At 36.4% G+C, this 21,433-nt stretch overlaps 1 protein-coding gene across 2 annotated transcripts in view; it reads right to left on the bottom strand.

Moving 5' to 3' along the window:
• The window catches only part of LOC146400818 (uncharacterized), a 1,118,839-nt gene that overhangs the window by 212,506 nt on the left and 884,900 nt on the right, over nt 1-21,433 (bottom strand). Inside the window, exon 4 of one of the 2 annotated variants that reach the window (XR_014812606.1) lies at nt 7,872-8,073. The gene's annotated coding sequence lies outside the window, so the exon portion shown is untranslated. Of the gene's footprint in view, nt 1-4,487; nt 8,074-21,433 lie in introns of those variants that run through there. The other variant, XR_014812605.1, reaches the window with a different exon arrangement.

Below are 21,433 nucleotides of genomic sequence, written 5' to 3'. Positions count from 1 at the left end.
TTCCCATATGATCCACCAATTCCATTTCTGGGTATATACACAAAAGAATTGAAAACAGGGACTAGAAGAGATAGCAGCATTATTCACAGCAGCCAAAATCTGGATACCATTCAAGTGTTCACCAACAGATGAATGGATAGATAAATTGTGGCACATACATACAATGGAATACTATTCAGCCTTAAAAAAGGAAGCAGATTCTGATATACAGTACAATACGGATGAGCCTTGAAGAAATGGTGCTATAGAATAAGCAAGTCACAAATAGGGCAAATGCTTTATGATTTCATTCATATGCAGTACCTAGAGTAGTTGGATTCATAGAGACAGAAAGCAGCAATGTGGATGCCAAGGGGGATTGGGGAACAGGGAGTAGCTGTCTAATTGGTGTAGAGTTTCAGTTTTACAAGATAAAAAGTATTCTGGTGATTGGTTGCAAATAATACAAAAGTATTCTGGTGATTGGTTGCAAATAATACAAATTAATACTACTGAACCATATACTAAAAAAAAATGGTTAAGACAGTAAATTTTATGCTATGTTTTACCACAATTGAAAAACATAAATGATTATAAAAAAGAGTCCTGGATGATTTGTAAATAGATTTTATCTACTGTTATACCATTGTTTAAGGAGGTGTATACACACACACACGAGATGTATGAAGTGTGAAAATGGAGCCATCAGGGAGAAATCTATTCTTGGTTTTTAGAAGGATCTGGGAAATTTTGAGGGAAAGTCAAAGTTGAATTCATTCAATATTGTTTTCGCATAGGCTACTTAGTGGTTTATATCATTTTGCTCACCATTAAAATGATTATTCACATGGTACCAAATACTTGCATATTTGAAACATGCTAGAGACATTTTTTTCTCATTCCTATTGGATTGATAGCTAGACACAAAACACATTTCAATTTTTCTTTGTGAGATTTTTCCATACTGTACTAAAAGACCTATACTCAAAGTATTGACATTATACTTAAATGTCATCACCCTGCTTCTTTTAATAAAAAGTTGTGGATCCTTAAGAACATATAATTAATTCTGAACCAAACAAATTTTCATTCAAGGAAACAATACATGTGTACATATGTTTTAGAGGCATTAAAATATTTGAGAGGATACTATATTTATAATTATGTAACATGGATTATCTTAAGATAAAGAAATTGGAAATGCTGAGTTGGGAAAAAGAAGGCTAGTGTTACGTTTTCATTATATACTTCTGTTATTGTTCTAATAAGTATTAACGCATTAAAGAATCCATCACAGTATGAAAAAATTCTTATTCGAAATATCCTTTCATCAGTATTGTATTTCTTTTTGATAACAGTGTATTTTCTGGAAGAAAATTTTGTCAAATGCAGAAATCCTTCAACAAGATCTTTACAAGTGGACTTACATAAACATAATTTTTATACTTTGGGTTATTTCCTTACAACTACACTGAATCAGATGCTATTGTGGTGGCCTTCACTGAGATATTAAATTTAAAACTCAAGAAACTCAAGTGTTCAATATAGAAGTTCTGAGAGTAATAACAATTGTTCTGACCTAAATTTTAGCTGGATTAAGGGCACTGGAAATCTAGTCATTAATAATGAGAATAATGTTTTATATTTCTGAACCACTTTAAACTTTACAGAATCATTTATTTTCATTGCATGTAGAAAATGATCCTTGAAGTCCATGTCTCTGTGATGAAAAACTTTATAATAAGATGTTGCATAATTTGCCAAAAGTCAAAGTTAGTGTGTGGCAGACTTGAAAAGAAACTCAGAGGCACTTGAGACTAATTCTATTTTCTTTTCCTTGTTTCTGTCATATTTCAAAACTACATAGAAGGCCATGTGTTGGATTCTTGTAGCAAACTCTAATTTGGCAGCCTTGGCTTGATACTCTCTGTTTCAGAAAAGGAAAGTTGCTCCTTCTTCTGACAAGGTGGCACGCTGCCATTACAACATCCTTTAATAAATAAACACATCTATTCAATGTCACAACAAATTAGAAAGTACTTATTTCTGTTCAGTGAGCTGGATGAAATCAATAATCACCGGGGAGTTGCCACTATAATTCATTAGAGCCATTCACTGGGCCTCAGTAATCAGCTCAGAGAATGGAGCCAAAGTCTTGATTCACTGGGGAGAGAAAGTTAAGATGAACCTTCTCAGCTCAAGTGAAAATAGCAGCTAGTAATCACTGCATTACAGCCTTTTACACTTCAAAGAGCTGAATTTCCTCCTCAATAAGGAAAGAAATGGTTTCAGAATTACCCGCTAATTTTCAGAATGCAACCCACCATTTTAAAAAACAAATATTAATAGAAGCTGAAAGATATAATGGCCATGACTTTTTTTTTTTTTTTTCTTTTAAGTATTATGATAGTCTGGTCTTTCTGGTCATCCAAGTCCATCTCTGCGGTCACAACTCACCGGTGCTCACTTGTCTGTTTCATGACTTATTCCACCGTTTCCCATCTCCAAGTCTCCTTTTCGCTTCCACCTCAACATTGGAGGCTGCAGAGCACATTCTTTGGTTATCTTGTCCTCTCTATATCTAAACTGATTTTGCTAGTGATAGTCTTCAGTTTCACAGTTTTAAATAACTTTCAAATGTTTAGGAATCCTGAATTTATGTCTCTCCAAGACCGTTTGCTGAGCTCTTGACTCAGATACTCAATTTGACACCATGACTTGGCAGCTCCATTAGGAGGTCTAAAAACCATTTCAAACTCAGCATGCCCAAACCCAAATCCCTCATTCCCCTCCTAAAACTACACTGCTCATCCCATCTCAGGTGACAGCAACTTCTTTCGTCAGTGGCTCAGTCTCTGGAACTTGAAGTCATACTACATTGTCCCCTTTCTCTTAGACCCGACCTCATTCCAGGACATCATGAATAATCCTTTGAAAATTTGAGCCAGATAATATGAATACTGTTTTTAAAGTCTTGCAATGGTTTACACAGAATGACAGCTAAAATCCTGGAAACGGCCTTCAGAGGCCTGCAGTATTTGGCCCACATGTACCTCCTCACCGGCTTCACCACATACAGGCTTCCTGCAGCACCCTTCCCAGCACATGCAGGCTTCCTAAGCCTCCTACGCCTTACAGCGTCTGCACAGGCTGCTCCCTCTGCCCGCTGTGTCTAGAGGGTTATCCCCTTCAAATCCTTCAAGTCTTCCTTCAGTTCTACTAACTCAGAAACCTTTTTTAGAATTACAACTTGTCATCCAGTGAACTCTACTTTTCTATTTCCATGTTCTGTCCACAGCTAATACCATCTTCTAATCTATTATAAAATGTACTTGCCTGCTGTAATCACTATTTACTGTCCATTTTTCTCTGTTATATTGTAAGTTCTGTGAGGGTCTGGATCACCTCATTGCTCTCTGTTGTATAGTAACCACCTAAAGTGTCTGACATACAACAGATACATAGCAATGTGTTTCTTTATCTAAAGAAATGTGTGTCTTTAGATTGGCACAATAATTGTTTCTCTATATGTTCTATAAAACATGTATATACATATATATGTAATATAGTACATATTTATATTCTTTTTTTGAATATTTAAAAAAATAGATGATTCATTGTGCCACAAACTTGAGTAAAATTGGTCTCTAACCAATGCATATACAGAACCAAATTTGTACTAAACCCATCTCACATCATTTCAGCAAAAATGATAAGGGCTTCTGGTAAACATAATAACAGCATCCCCAAAGTGTCCGTGTCCTATCTCAGAAATCTTTGAATATGTTACCTGTAATATGTTACCTGTAATATGTTACCTTTAATACTCACATAGAAAAGGGGTTAGGGCAGATATGATTAATTTAAAGATCTTGAGATGCAGAGGTTAACCAGGTAGGCCCTGTGCAGTCACAAGAGTCTTATAGGAGGGAGACAGGAGGGTCAAAGTTAGAGATGAGGGTGTGGCAATGAAAGCAGAGATGTTCTCGTCCTACTCCCAGAACTTGTGAATATCGATGCACGTGCCAAGAGGAACTCTGAAGATGTGACTAAATGAAGGATATTGGGATGAAGGGATTATCCTTGGATCTGGGTAAGGGGAGGATCTAAGTAATCAAAAAGTCTTTATACCAAGGGCTCAGGGGAAGCCAGAAGAAAAGCAGGTGTGATGGTGGGAGCAGAAACTGGAGTGATCCTCTTCGAACAGGAAGGAAGGGGCCACAGGCCATGGAATACATATAGCCATCCTTGAAAGAGACAAGGAAATAGATTCATCCCTCAGAGTCTCCAGAAGGAATAAGCCTAGACCTTGACTTTAGCCCAGGGGAATTGATTTTGGACTTCTAACCTCCAGAGTTATAAATAAACACACGTGTTGTTTTCAGTCCCTAAATTCCTGGTAAAATTCGTTGCAGTAGCAAAAGAAAATAATATAATATGTAGAGAAAAAAGGCATTTGGCAAATCAATAACTATCTAGTAGGTGCCAAGTGCCAAAAAATGTATATGTTTATTTTGTTTTGTTTTTTCCTTTCTGGCTGTGCCTACAGCACATGGGAGTTTTAGGGCCAGGGACTGAACTCCTGCCACAGCAATGACAATGCAGGGTCCTTAACTGCTTGGCCACCAGGGAAGTCCACATATATATTTGCTCTTACACCAAAATCTTACTTGCTACAGCAGCTGCAATGGGAGTCACTACTTGATTAAGTTTATAATAATCCACTGATTTTTTTTTATATAGATTCATTTTTATGCTACACAGGCCAGATTGGAGAGTTAAGGGGGGATGTGGTAACATTATGTGCAAAAACTCTCAGCACCTAATCGCTCCATCCAAACCCTGCCCTAAGACCCTGCACTGAACTCCATCATGACTAGTAGCAGCTTCAAGTGCCAATACTCTCTCCACTTACCATGCCTGCCTAAGAAAGCTCAACACTGCCAGCAGAATTTGGTTCCAGCCAAAACCTGATGATAGGCTGATAAGCCCTGAATCCCTGTTAGAGAAATTATTTTAGAAAACTTATTATTAGAAGTTTCTCTGCTCTCCAGAACTGTGACCTTAAGAACCTGCAAGTCCTCTTTTTGAAATGCAAGCATTCAAGAAGATAACCTCACTTTTGCCTCCCAGGCCCTGTGGGAGGTGAGGAGCTTAAATTCCATGGGCACCTCACTCCAACTCGTATGACCAACCCCTGCCTGTCATAGAAATACCAGAAGTTTCTTTTTCTTCTGGACAGGCACCAGTTAACAAATTCAGATGGCCATGCCACATGGATTAAACCTCTCCTTAAGGCCCTTCACTGTCCTTTCTTTAGGATATACCATAGCACTTCAAACGTCTCCTTCCTTTTGCTTCTGCAAAGTTGAGTCATTTTCCCAATGGCAGTATTTTTTGCTGAATACAATCTGGCTTTACCATCTTTAGCTACTTTCCAGCTTCATTTCCCTTTGAGAGTGGAATCATCACCCCTTCATTTCCCAAGGCTTTGGTGGAGTCACTCGTTTTTGCAAATCCCTCCAGAAATGAGGCATTGTTTGTGCTCATTTACTGTACTCACATGTAAAGGCAGTTCTAGTGGTTTCTATTTGTCCTTTCTCACCATTATAGATCTTCCTTCACGTTAGGGAATCAATGCAAAGATTCCACCAGTCATTGACTGTGTCCATTTCAATCATATACTTGGAACTGAGGAAATAACCACAGAATGGGCTTAGGAATCAACTAGGCATAGTGTAGGCTTAATTAGAGCCCAAACTCCTGACCATTAGCCACTTGTCTAACAGTGTTGTTTGGTCCCTAAGACTTATGTTTATCTCTTAGCCCATATATTGTAATCCCTAAAACATGTGATTATCCTCCCATTATTAATTCACAGATATATTGGGGAAATGGCTGCAGGTCTCTTTGAAGAGGGCAGGGAAGAAAATTAACAGTATAAATTTTTGGTGGTGTACAAAAACTCTTCCTCAAATGGATCTAGAAATCCACTATTTAAGGAGCTCAAGGTCTATGAATTGGTTCAGATTTGGCCATTAAATGAATGAAGGGCCATAGTTCTTTGTTTTGGTTGTACCAATCAGACTAGCTTTCCCATTTATAAAGATCAAGTAACGTTTTAGTTTTCTGCTTATCTGTTTCACTCTAGGGACACCAAAGATCAACTGGCCAACACTATTTTTGCAGGCCAGAATATTCTGATGACTACTTTTGCTCTACTGTCTATTACATTAATGATCACCATCTGGTCTTTGGCAATTAAGTGCTGCCAGTTGGCCTCTGTATCCTCGATCCTATGATCCCCATTGAATTTAGGGAGCCCAGTTCTGTGGTAGCAGTTCTCACTAAAATTTCTGACCCCAGTAAAGAGTGACCACAGAGCTCTTCAAGGATGCTGAGACAAATTTAGTTCTTAGAGGTATTGTGAAGAGCACATCCCCTGCATTTTTTTAAGATTTTTTTAAAATGGGATTTTTTAAATCATGTGAATATTTTCAACACAGAAAATAATATATGTAAATCATGGGACATAGTAAAAAAATAATTACTAGCACACCTGCTACTCTACTGAAAACCACAACTGTTACTAATACTGTTGTTACTGCTAAGGTACATCTCACTAAACCTACAGCATCCTGAGCCCACCAAAACTGAATCAAGAAGAAATAGATCCACTGAACAGACTGATCACTAGAAATGAAATTGTACATGTAATAAAAACACTCCCTACAAACAAAAGTCTAGGACCATATGGCTTCACAGGCAAGTTCTACCAAACATACAAAGAAGAACTTACACCCATCTTTCTTAAACTTTTCTGAAGGACTGAAGAAGAAGGAACACTCCCCAAAGACATTATATGAATCAACCATCATCCTAATACCAAAATCAGACAAAGATACTACCAAAAAATAAAATTATAGACCAATATCTTTGATGAATATAGACACAGAAATTCTCAACAAAATTTTAGCTAACCAAATCCAACAACATATTTAAAAGATCTTACATTACGACTAAGTGGGATTCATCCCAGGTGCACAAGGATGGTTCAGCATACACAAATCAATCAATGTCATACACCACATTAACAAAAGAAAAGTCAAAAACCACATGATCATCTCAATAGATAACAGAAAAAGCATTTGACAAGGTCCAATATCCATTCATGATAAAAACTCTTACCAAAGTGGGTATAGAAGGAACATACCTTAACATAATAAGAGGCATTTGTGACAAACCCACAGCAAATATAATACTCAATGGAGAAAACTGAAAGCCTTCCCACTAAAATGTGAAACAAGACAAGGATGCCCACTCTCACCACTTTTATTCAACATAGTATTGGAAGTCCTAGCCACAGCAGTCAGACAAACTAAAGAAATAAAAGGTATCCAAATTGGAAGAGAAGAGGTCAAATTGTCACTGTATGCAGATGACATGATACTATATATAGAAAACCCTAAGGACGCCACTCAGAAATTATTCAAACTGATCAATGAATTCAGCAAAGTAGCAGGATACAAGATTAACATTCAGAAATCCATCGCATTTTTTTATACTCACAATGAAACACCCCTGCATTTTCATGTAGGTGGATTGGCAAGTCTTATGCGATAAATGCCCTCCAGCATTTATCATCTGTAGTATACCAAAGACATTCTGGCATATCAACTTTTTAGTGTAAGACATCTTTGGATCCTTATTTCAGTTAACCAACCAAGCAAACTATTAGAGTCATTATTAACCTTCTCAATCAAGCTAAAACATTGAATCTGGAGCCCAACTCCATATTTCTTCAATGTAGATCCTCCTCTGTTAAGCTCTATTCCCACCCATATTCCCAAGGTTTCAAATGATACATATTGGCAAAATGGCATGCATCATACCTCCTCATGGGTCATGCTTTGAACCTCAGATCCTTTAGGTACTGATGGGACTTGAATCTGGTTATGAATCTAGACACAAGGACAGGTGGTCAGGAAAGGTCCCGAGGAGGAATCATGAGTGTTTTGCAAGGCATCCGGCACACAGGAACAAATTATGGCTTCTTCAGGCAAGGGAGGCTAGTCTTCTCAGGAAGTGCTGATGCTACAGAAGATAGACAAGTAGGGGTTCAATGTTCTCAGCTTCACTGGAATCTTCTCAAATGCCCCCATCCCAAATTTTACTATTGCATTCCTTCTCAATCATTACGCTAACTTTATTGGAAGTCATATGAGACATTGTGAATTCAATTTGCATTATTATGCAGGTAACTGCAGGGTTAGACACTGAGTGTCATTTTCAGAAATCTTGGTTCTGAAGTTATGAAAGATATAAGTTTCTTTTAGGAAATTCATAGCAATGTCCAGGTTCCTGAGCTGAGAATTTAAAGTCTGATCTTACTGTTTTATTTCCTAAATTATTTAGTCTGGTTAGTAGCAAATAACCAACCCCATTATACTCTTATTTTTTTAACCGGAGAGTTTATAGTAGTGAATATTTTGTTATCCAGTGCCTTGCTCTTTAGACAACTGATTATAGGTATCTATAGATGATAATTTGACTGATCAATAAATTATATATTATATAGAATATTTTGTTATCCAGTGCCTTGCTTTTTAGACAATTGATTATAGGTATTTACAGGTGATAATTTGACTGACCAATAAATGATATATTATATAGAAGTTCTGCTTCTCTGTATATGTACAGTTCCTTTCCAAAACTCACATAGGAATCTTTCTCATTTCCCCCATAAGCAGAAAGGAAATTCTGACGAAAGAATTCAGTCTAACCACACTGACAGGTTACAATGCAAAACCACCACAATATCATTAAACAGCATATACTCTTCCCTTCTAGGGAAAATTATTTGCAATTTTTGCTTTTTTTAGGAGCATCTATTTAAAAACTGCAGTACAATATTTATTACATGTACCTAGAACATAACATGTGGATTTTTATTCCACAGTATTCCTTCATGGAAATACATACATTAGGACTTGGTTCTGATATGCAGCTTTTAACAAATCTACAGTTATTTAGATTACAAACATAGAAAACTGGTTCCATCTAATTTCTTAAGCTATGTGAAATATGAATGCTTCTCATGAATTCTAAATTTTATATGAATTCCAAAACCTCATTAATTCTTGTTTAGCTAAAATATTTTTGGTAGCATTGCACAGAGTGAATTTCATGTCCAAGAGGACTGCAATACAAAAAGGGGCAGTCACATTAATAAAGAGTTTTAGGAGGCAGCAGAGGCTGTAAATACATTAAGCAACCTGGCAACAGATAACAAAAACAACAAGTCAGAAAAGGAATTTTGCAGATTCCCTGGCTCCAGAATCAGAATTTTTACAATAGTGTTATCTACATTTCACAGGTCCAAAAAGGACTATATGATATATGAGAAACATTTTTGATTTTGTTTTGGTTTTGTTTTTATTTTTTGGTATTTCATTTGCCTAATAAAACAATCACCTTATAATGATTTCTTTAATTCAGGTGAATTCAGAGAATTTCTAGGCACTGTGTTTTCATTTCAATAATTTCAAATATTTCAAATATTTAATGAAGAAATTTTTAATGCCATTAAGGATACAAAATTTCTATTTGTCCTATTATCTAAGAAATGTTCACAGGCTAAATTCAGGATATCCACTGCCTCCTCATCTTTGGTGGGGACCTAACAAAGAGATGCTCATTGTCCTGAATACACTGAGCTGCACTCAGTGGAACTAAAATGGAAACAAATTTATAGGACTCCCTTGATGCCAAGTCAGGGGCATTACAGCACTGAGTAGTAATAGTATCACCCAGGGCAAAGTATGAGGCACTGTTATGAATCGCAGGTTTGAGAAATTGGTAAAAGAAGATAAGGACAAGGTAGAAAGAGGAGGATTAATTCAGAAAGGTATTCCTTCAGTAGTAAGGTTGAAAAGCAACTCAGATCTTTCCCACTTTCTAATATTTCCATATATCTATTAGCAGAGGACAATAAATTATCAGTAAAATGCAACACATTTTACTAGTTAACACATTTTTACATTTTACTAGTTAACACACATTTTACTAGTTAAAGTGATTTGGTTACATGTTCTCTGCCTAGAAAAAGTTTGTTCAAATCATGTGGAATATTTTCACTGTATAAAATCTTGTTTTATTTTCCTTTTAATATAAAATTTATAGCAATTATTTAAAAATAATATTTAATAGATATCTTTGGCTTTTTTCCAAATTAAAACAAACGATATGTAAGAAACAGGCTCACAGACTTTGAAAAACTTATGGTTACCAAAGGGGACAGGAGCGGGTGGGTAGGAGGGATGGACTGGGGGGGTTGGGTTGGCCTGTGCACACTGAGGTATATGGAATGATTGGCCAATGGGGACCTGCTGTATAGCACAGATAACTCTACACAATATTCTGTGATAATCTATGTGGGAAAAGAATCTGAAAGAGAAGGGATGTGTGTATATGTATGACTGAATAACTTTGTTGTACAGCAGAAATTATCACGACCTTGCAACTCAACTATACTCTTTAATAAAACTTAAAAAAAGAACTCCAATTTCATTTTTTGAAGTATTTAATATGCATTAATTTCTATATATGGCCCTATATTGCCATACATTTTATATACACATCATGCTATATCTAAAAACACAATTATTTAAAATGTTATAAAAAGTATTTTCATTACTTTTTTATAACTGAATAGATGAAAATATTAAAGTTTTTAGTGTTTATTTGAAAATATAAGCTCATAGTTGCAATTCAGCAAAAGAGCATAAAATAAAATTTTTGAATTAAAACTACTCTGAAAATGCTTTAGTTCATTCTATTGAATTAAATATTCTTTAAAATAATTTTGTATTCATACATCAGTACGTTTACTAGAAGAAATTTGTTCCCACAGATAATGAAAAGTTCTACTTTAGCCTTGTCTTTTCTAGAATTTTCACATTCAGTTTTTCAGAATGGTCTGAATTAATGAGTCATTCTATGATAAAACTCTGAAAAAAACATTAAAATGATGAATGTATCACAAACTTAGGAGAGAGCTGGTGTCATAAAAAGAACTTAACACTTCTAATAATAAATAATTCTCTCAACTGCTGAATTTTCAGTTCAATACCGTCTCAGGAAGATGTCAGAATGAAGCATTAAAGGTGGCTCAGCTCTATCAGAATGGGAATAGAGTGGCAATCTTGAGGAGAAGGGAACTGGACGGATCAATACCTCTCTCCAGGACGGCTCCACAGAGAGCAGAGCAGACTTAGTATGAGCTCTTAGGACAGACTACATGGTTTAACCTATTTTTCATTCTGTTCTCACAACAAAACTGGGTGTGATTTTTCTTAATGTGAGGCTAAGGAGAACATAGCTTTAAAAGCCTAAAAGACTTTAACAATAAGAATTATAATTTTTTAAGCCAAGATTAAAATCAAGACCTGTTGGAACCAGCTATTTTGCCTGGGGTCCATGGAGAGGCTGCATTACTATCACCTGGAGTTTGCTGGAAAAGCTCACCTTGGCCCCATCTCAGAGGTGTGAGTCAGTCTGCAGGGCTAGCACGCAGAAATTCATTTTAACCAACTTTCAGGGTGATTCTAATGTATACTACAGTTTTAGAGGACTGCCCTATACTATACGAGGACTTGGAAGTGAGCTTCATTTATCATATTTACAGCAACATGTCCTTGTACAAAACACTGAACTCTATATATCATTTCGTCATCTTTGTAAAGATGAAAGAAAAAGTCCTCCATGCCTTTCTTATTGAACCTTTAAAAGGGAACAGTGTATCCTGCAAGGCATTATCAGATAGAAATATCAGAATGAATTTGTATCATCAGTCATAATTAGTATAGTCATTTTTATGTCACCATGTATGAAATATTTATATCACCATTATTTAAAGAAAGAACCTGAAATACCACCCTGTTAATTTTATTATTTTTTCTCTTTTGTTAAGAGTTCTTAGCAATTGCCCTTGACCATGATAGTAACTGATGGTCTTGCAAACATTATCTCATTTGAGGATCTGCTTTCCCAACTTCAGAAACAATTAGCTTTTTTGAGATTAAGTTCCAATTATTAGCAGAACTGTTATTTTTTAGGAGAGTAAGATTTTTGGAACTTAACAAACCTGCTTTGTACCATGTCACCCACTTGCAAGATTCAACATCACTGGCGAGTTTCTGTACACCATCGGCAATCCCCTTAGATGAGAGAAAGGGTTATATTTACCAGTTTTTCAAAACATTTCCCTTGACATTCTTGTTACTCTCCAGGAGTAAAGAAAGAACAAAATAGCTTTTTATACTACTCTGTAGGGTGAATATTTCCAAAGTAGAGGTGCCCTCAAGATAAAAGTAAAGTTTTTCTTGAAAAGGGAAGGGGGCGTCACATTTTTTTTTCCCAATTTTTGATTAAAATGCTTTCAAACTTAAATCTCTTTGTTCCATTTATTTCCCTGGCTTTTACAAGGTGAAAATAAGTGAAGAAAATTGTTTTTACTGACACACCTGCCTTGAAACCCTTGGCATAAGATGGAATGAAATGAAAACAGGGATGAAAACATATTTAGGATAGATACATAGACAAAATTCTGGAAATGCACTAAAAATGTGTAATCTGGCTGGCAGAGCAGATATACGAAATAGATGAAAAATTGCTCAGGAGATAATTTGGGGTCTTGAGTTTTAAAAACTGAGTGTGATAAAGTCGGTTGAATATTACATTTATGTGGCTTCTCCCACCCCCACCCCCCACTCTGCTGAAGGCGAGACTAATCCCTCAAAGAGAACATTGCTAACACTTCAAAAATCCAATTTTTGAACAATGCTCGAGTGTCTGAGAATCACATTTATAATCTTAACAACCTAGTCACTATAAACTTGGAGGAAACTGCCATTCATTTTCAAATATCAGAGGGTGTCATACCCTGAGGAGAAAATTAACATCAGAAAGAAAAAAAGAATTATGAAAGATTGAAGAGAGAACAGCAAAAGACATATGTACTTCTATTCCCATGACAATGTTTAGCTGGCTGGTACTAGGGCAAATATTTTGGGTTTAATAGTTTGGTTGAAAGATTAAATAATGACTTTTTCAAGTTCTTTCTGAAATACTTAAGGGTATAAGAAGGTCTGCTTCCAGGTAGATGAAAGGTAGATGAAAGTGGCAGGAGGAAAAAATTCCCTAGTAAAAATTATAATGAGCATGTTTCATGTAAAGTATGAGTCTCACATACTAAAATCCATCTTCTGAAAACATAAAATTAAAATACTTAATTGAATCTCACAGACCTTTAAAAATTATTATTAATGTCACTAAGTTTATGTTCTAATCTGTAAAATGATAATAACACTTATTATCATAGTTGCTATGAAGATTAATGACAAAAATCATAAAAGTTGTAGCAGAGTTTGTGGCACAAAATAGGTGCTTTTTAAATGTTAGTGTCTTACTGCAAGGACCTCAAAGACCATCTTAACTATTACCAATATTAATATCAATAATAATAATTTATATTGCCTTAAAACTTTTATTGGTGCTCAGTTTTTATATATATCGTATCAATACAACTTTCTGTTTGCTTGATTATTTGCCCTAAACAACCTAAATACAAAACAGGTGTTTAAAATCTATTTATCCTTGTTTTTCTTTAAATTTGCTATAATAACCTATTCCACAAAATTTCCCAGAAAATGCTATCAAACAGCTAAAAATTAGAAAAAAAAATGACAATCATTTTCTTTGATTAAAAAAGATAATAAAACACATGGAGACATCATTTGGCAAAATTCTTTTCTGAAACATCTGTTGGCATATATAGAAACAGTCTATATTAAAGGGAAAAGTTTTGCTTTTGCTATGAATGGTTTATTTTAGTTAAAGTTTTTAAGAAAATGGACACAATGTGCCTTTTTAACATGAGACACAAAGTACTGTTAGTTATTAATTCCATTACCTCCTTATATGGTTTAGTTTGAGTGCCCATTCTATGTAAGGCACTTGACACAGTGTCATATACATTTTGAAGGTCTGGTGAAGGAATTATGGTACACATGAAAGAAGAAAACTGTGATTTAAAGAAAAAATCCTCAAGTTAATAACCAGAGTTGCCCTAAGGAAAAAATGGAGGAATTAGAGGAAGGGTAGAAGAGTGAGGGATACCTCCAGGGAATTCGAATCAGGAACTGTAAAGCCAAATGCATTCCCTCTTTTAGAGCTGGCTGTTTTTGTCTAATATCTGCCTGTTTCAAAAGCTATACACCACATCCTCTGCCGCTCTCATAGCTGAAGATGGACATGCCACCATTCCTGAGTTTACCATTTATAATTCCAGCTCATGCAGAGACTGGACAGTGTCCCTGAATCCCAGTCCTGAATTCTCAGGGACAGAATGCAACTGGCCCAGCATGAGGCAGCAGCTTATCTCATCTGATTACTTGTGTCTAAAATGACAGCATCACATAGTACAACAATAGCACTTAATCCCTGGAGGTTAAGGAGGCAATTCTCAGGAATAAGAGGTGGTTGTGAAAGGGTTGTGAAAGGGAAAAATACCCTCAAATGTACTGCTGGCATCTAGGATTACTCTTGAGGATGAATACCCAGTGGTTTGGCCTGTACTAGCCACACTCCATGACCTCACGTTCATGCCCAGAAAGGCGCCCCCTGACCACTCTGCACAGCGACCTCACTTCTCCCCACAGTCCAGTAATGGTTCGGAAAGCTTCTGCCATTCTTCATGAGCTGTACCGAGTAAAGCCAAATTGAAAAACGAAATTAATTTTCTTGTTGGTATTTCTGCACTGCCATTTGTTAAGAGTGGTTTATAGAGGCTGATTAACAATACTATTCATCTGTAGCAGGCAGGATTCCAGTTTTGCTTGAAGCTTAACAAGAGCACCAATGATTTGGTTAGCTTACAAAAGTCAATTCAGTGCGAAATATAAAAGCAGTCAGGTCAGTTGTATATTATTGTAAGAGAAACCAATGACAGCAACAACAGTCGCAAAAATCAGCTGCTTGGCTAGATGAATCTGTTTTATTTATTTTGTCTTTTTGTCTTTTTAGGGCCACAGCCACAGCATGTGGAGGTTCCCTGGCTAGGGGTCCAATTGGAGCTACAGCTGCTGGCCTATGCCAGAGCCACAACAACACCAGATGCGAGCTTCGTCTGTGACCTACACCACAGCTCACGGCAATGCTGGATGCTTCACCCACTGAGTGAGGCCAGGGATCGAACCCACAATGGTTCCTAGTTGGATTTGTTTCCACTGCATCACGACAGGAACTCCATTTAGTTTTTTTGAAGCGATGAGTTGGAAGGATGTAGTCAGAATTGGGCATGTCCTAGCTAAAATTCTGAGGTATCCATCACAGTGATTGCACTTTAGCTTCCATGATTTACTGTGCATCTTTTTTAAGCCCTTCCACATTTTCTCTACATCGGTCTTCATTTTATCTCACCAGTAATAAGACGAAGTTGAATTATATTGAATGGTCTGATGAGCTGAATCCGATTGTGTCCCCACAGTAACTAAAGTGGATCATGAGTTACACGCACTGACCCCTCTCTTAAATGGAAAATGTGGGCAATTGAGCAAGATAGCCTCAACTCCACTTAAAGATATCAAAGTCTGAGAAATACTAGAATAATTAATACTTATGACTTTAGACTAATTTTTAAGTGCAGCATTTGGCTTGTGATAGGAATAATGTTCAAGATTTCCCTGAGAACCAGAGAAATCTGGTTTTGCCTCTATCACGAGTAATGACTGTTCAAAAGCTGCATGTCTTTGACTCTGGAGGTAGCTGACAACATTTAAACAGCATAATCCTCTTGGGAATATTTACATTTCCAAAGAATAAGCCAGGGAAGAAGATGACTAACCCAAAGCATTAAGTGCTGTAAGCAAATGCTATGTGACAGTGGCCAACAGATAGAAGATTTGGACAACAGGCTTGTTTTAGCTCACTGATCCTTTTACATCAAACTGCAGAACTGGCACAAATTGTTTCAAGTGGTTTACAAAATCAAATTCTTCACTTATAAAAGTTACTACTATGTATTTTATAAAAGCAAACTTAATGCATCATCTTATTGATTCTTAGTCATGTCTAAGTTCGAGTTGGCATTTTAATTTAAGACATTGCTCATATTAATTAATCCAAAAATCATCTTTGGGGATGATTGTGTTGAAGCCTGAAATCAGACAGATAAGTGTGTACATGGTGGTTACTTTGTTCTTCTGCTCTGACTCTCTAGAATTAGGAACCATTTTCTGATTTGTCCCATATAGAGGCTGTGACAGTTATCACTATATTTTTCTCTCAGTTCTAAGTGCATGCTTTTTGAGATGCTTTTTGAAATGATGGTTCTGGGGCTAAATTCTGTAAACATGTCTTGTTTGCTAACTACAGCACTGTTGGACCTTTTCATCGAGGCTGGAGAGGGGGTCACTGTAAGACATAGCAAAAGGAAGATGCCTTTCTCCCTGGCTGTGGTGCATCACTGTTTTGTGGGTATGCCCATTAGCAGGAGGGCCTGTGGGAAGCCCAGTGGTCCTGCAGATCAGCTGTGGTTCACCTGCACCCTTCAGCAAATTTCCTGGCCTCAGTGGACAAATTCACTTTGGCCTGCCCACAATCTCCTGAGAATTTCTCTGTCTCCTGTTTATTCATCCCTTCAGTCCTCACCTATTCCTTCAGTCAAGTTTCCCACACTGTGTGTTTCTGGGGTAGCCCACCTTCTTCTAGAACTTTCTTCTAGAACCTCAGGATTGATGGAGGTGGGCACCAGGGCGTGTTTTCTTACATTTTGAGTCTCTTTCTTGCTCAGTCTGTCTCAGCCCTCCAGGTAATAGGTGTCCCCTGCGTTGGCTTTTTAAGGTATTCCTAGAGTCCTAGTTTGCAACAATTCTAGTAGTTAACTTTTTTTTTTCCTAGTTACTAATGAGCTACATTAAAGTGTCTCTATTCAAACTGCTGTATTTTGTGACTTAGGTAAATGTATATTTATACTTAAAATGTCACTCTTAAAAATTTACAATATGTTAGGGGTGAATCCTTCATAAGAAGATATCGCTACATCTCAAAGAAATGATGTTCAAAACACCGATTCTAGGAGGTGGGTGTTTATTACGTGTGTTTCAGGTTTCAGAGAAAAATGAAGAAGGGAAAAGGCATTTGGTCCTAAAAGGTAAATACATCCAGTTTACTCAATACAGAAACATCTTGTCTCTATGGGACTGTTTCATAGGTATTAGAAGCTTTGGGGAGGTTTTGTGACTCTGAAGAAGTCTCCCAGTTTTATCATTTCCAGCATTTCTATATTCACTTTTGACGAACGAGAGGACAGTAACTGAAGCAGCTTAAAATAGTTAATGGGATACTGTTGCCATGTGGATGGAGCTCTTTCTCTCAGGAATGTAGTCTATATTGTGTTAGACCCTCCTAAACCTTTTCCACTTAGGATTTTAGTTATGTGACTTCCCATATCATTACTGCATTACACAATTACCGTAGGCAACTGTAAAGCACTTATGTGAAGGAAGAACTCTTCAGGTCTCAGAGCACTAGACAAAAATGGCTTTGGAGACTCTCTGGTAAAACCCACTTTCCTTCCCCAAAGCAGAAGAAACTGAAATTGCCTCAGAAATCAGTAGAAATTCTAAAGTTAAAGACCCTCATAAAGGAAGTTCCTTGGAGTTCATCTCTTCCTGCCATCACCCCCAAGTCCTCTTAGCTCATTGCAGTGTTCACTGACTTGTGCTATCTCATTATTTCTATCCCCCGCCCCCCGGCTTTTCAGAACTGAAACAGGGCAATCTATGATGTTCTGCCACAGCTGTCTCTCTCTGATACCCCACATACCTCAGGGTCAGCAGACAGAAAAGGCATTCTCATGGCTCTCCAATGCCCTTTAAGGTGGTTGCTCTCCCAGCTCTATAAGCCCTGCTGCTCCTGTGGGTTAATCATATCTGACTACACAACTCCTCCACCTTTGTTGCAGCAGACTCCAAATTTCCCTATCATTATCACTAATCAATTAGTGATAAATCATGAGTCATTAATCAATGAAAACTTTTACATTTATTCTTTCCAACCTAACACTTGTCATTATTTTAATTTACTGATGCCCATGAATGTTTTTTTCCAAAAAATACCAGCAAATCAGTCTATTTGCTTGTCATTAATAACCTTACCCTCCTCCAATGCTTCTCTGCCATCTGCTCTTAGATTCTCCCTTTGACCTAAAACTATCTCATCTCCTAAAGTGTTAACTTAAACATACCATTCTCTGACCACAATCTCTGCCCTTTTCAATATCCCATTCTTAGGCATCATGTAGACCAACGATATATGATGTAAAATCAGTGTCTTCTTCCCTTTGTTTCCTCCACACACAGATGTAATTTCAAGCAAAACACTCATTTCAAACACTGTCTTGAAAATCCCCAGATTCCTTACCACTGCTTTCACCTTACCACCTCATGGCAAAAAAACGTCCATGATGGACCCAATCAGAAATTTTTCCATGACTCTAGTCAGGTCACTGGGTGTTTGTATAGAAAAATAACATATCTGAGAGGTTCATAGTAATTTAGTAATTTGTGTTTTTTAGTCTCATAACGGACTTTAGTATTTCCAGAGACATCATGATGTTTCTCCAGTAAGTTAACTCTCCTTAAGCCTCTGACCTTTTTGTACCTCTTTGTATTAAGAATATTACTTCTCCTCTTCTAAAAGCAGAGGGTTTCTATCAGATGCAAACTGTCAACTTTCTCCGATAAACAGAATGATACGCTCTATAAACATTCTCCTCTTGTCCTGATGCTATAATATGGAAAAAAGTCTTCTCTTTTACTAAAGGTTGATCTCTTTACTCATCTTTAGTGACATATTCTTTGGCATTGTTAGGACTCTTTTCCTATGGATTTTCTTTTTTTTCTTTTTATGATTTTTATTTTTTCTGTTATAGTTGATTTACAGTGTTCTGTCAATTGCTACTGTACCGCAAAGTGACACAGTCACACACACACACACATATACACATATTCTTTTATTCACATTATCCCTCATCATGTTCCATCACAAGTGACAAGTCCCTGTGCTATACAGCAGGATCTCATTGCCCTATATTAGATTCCAGATATAAGTGATATCATATGGTGTTTGTCTTTCTCTTTCTGACCTCACTTACTATGAGTCTATAGTTCCATCCATGTGTCTGAAAATGGCATTATTTTGTTCTTTTTTATGGGTGACTGGTATTCCATTGTGTATATGTATCACATCTTAATCCATTCATCTATTGATGGATATTTTGGTTGTTTCTACATCTAGGCTATTGTGAATAGTGCTATGAACATATGGGTACATGTATATTTTTCAAGGAAAGTTTTCTCTGGATATATTCCGAAGAATGGGATTTCTGGGTCATATGATAGTTCTATATTCAGTTTTCTGCGGTACCTCCATACTGTTTTCCATAATGGTAGTACCAATTTACATTCCCACAAACAGTACTGGAGGGTACCCTTTTCTGCATACCCTCTCCAGGACTTGTTATTTGTAGCCTTACTAAAGATGGTCATTCTGACAGGTGTGTGATGGTACCTCATAATAGTTTTGATTTGCATTTATCTAATAATTAGTGATGTTGATCATTTTTTCATGTGCTTGTTGGCCATCTATATATCTTCTTTGGAGAGATGTCTGTTCAGGTCTTTTGCCCATTTTCACTTGGGTTGTTGGTTTTTTGCTGTTGAGTTGTATAAGTTGTTTGTATATTTTAGAGATTAATCACTTGTCAGTTGCATCATTTTAAACTGTTTTTCCCATTCCATAGGTTGTCTTTTTTTATGGGTTTCCTTTGCTGTACAAAAGCTTGTCAATTTAATTAGGTCCCATTGGTTTATTTTTGCTTTTATTTCTGTTGCCCAGGGAGACTGACCTAAGAAAACATTTGTAAGGTTGATGTCAGAGAATGTTTTACCTATGCTCTTTTCCAAGAGTTTGATGGTATCTTGTCTTATGTTTAAGTCCTTAAGCTGTTTTGAGTTTATTTATGTGCCAACAAATTTGACAACCTAGAGGAAATGGATAACTTTCTAGGGACTTACATCTGGCCAAAACTGAATCAAGAAGAAATAGATCAACTGAACAGTCTGATCACTATAAATGAAATTGTACATGTAATAAAAACATTCCCCACAAACAAAAGTCCAGGACCATATGGCTTCACAGGCAAATTCTACCAAACATACAAAGAGGAACTTATTCTCCTTAAACTTTTCCAAAAGGTTGAAGAAGAAGGAACACTCCCCAAAGACATTATATGAAGCCACCATCATCCTAATACCAAAATCAGACAAAGATACTACCAAAAAAATAAAATTATAGACCAATATCCTTGATGAATATAGACACAGAAATTCTCAACAAAATTTTAGCTTACCAAATCCAACAACAAATAAAAAATATCATACACCATGACCAGGTGGGATTCATCCCAGGTTCACAAGGATGGTTCAGCATACGCAAATCAATCAATGTCATACACCACATTAATAAAAGTCAAAAACCACATGATCATCTCAATAGATGCAGAAAAAGCATTTGACAAGGTCCAATATCCATTCATGATGAAAACTCTTACCAAAGTGGGTATAGAAGGAACATACCTTAACATAATAAGAGGCATTTGTGACAAACCCACAGCAAATATAATACTCAATGGAGAAAACTGAAAGCCTTCCCACTAAAATGTGAAACAAGACAAGGATGCCCACTCTCACCACTTTTATTCAACATAGTATTGGAAGTCCTAGCCACAGCAGTCAGACAAACTAAAGAAATAAAAGGTATCCAAATTGGAAGAGAAGAGGTCAAATTGTCACTGTATGCAGATGACATGATACTATATATAGAAAACCCTAAGGACTCCACTCAGAAATTATTCAAACTGATCAATGAATTCAGCAAAGTAGCAGGATATGAGATTAACATGCAGTTCTATATACTAACAATGAAATATTAGGAAAGAAATATAAAAATATAATACCTTTTAAAATCACACCCCAAAAATTTAAATACCTAGGAAAAAACCCCAACAAGGAGGTGAAAGACTTATATGCTGAGAACTATAAAGCATTAATCAAGGAAATTAAAGACGATTCAAAGAAATGGAAAGATATTCCATGCTCCTGGGGTGGAAGAAGTAATATCTTAAAAATGGCCATACTACCCAAAGCATTCTACAGATTCAATGCATCCCTAGCAAATTACCTATGACATTTTTCACAGAACTACAATAAATAATCAAAAAATTTATGTGGAACCATAAAAGACCCAGAATTGCCAAAGCAATCCTGAGGAACAAAAACCAAGCACAAAGCATAACTCTCCCAGACTTGAGGCACTATTACAAAGCTACTGT

The sequence above is a fragment of the Sus scrofa genome, chromosome 8, assembly GCF_054392235.1.
Source record: "Sus scrofa isolate SSC_HxYL_T2T_F1_AM1 chromosome 8, Sscrofa_HxYL_maternal_Yorkshire_Landrace_v2.0, whole genome shotgun sequence".
NCBI lineage: Eukaryota > Metazoa > Chordata > Mammalia > Artiodactyla > Suidae > Sus > Sus scrofa.
This window is presented reverse-complemented; position numbering and strand designations above follow the sequence as displayed.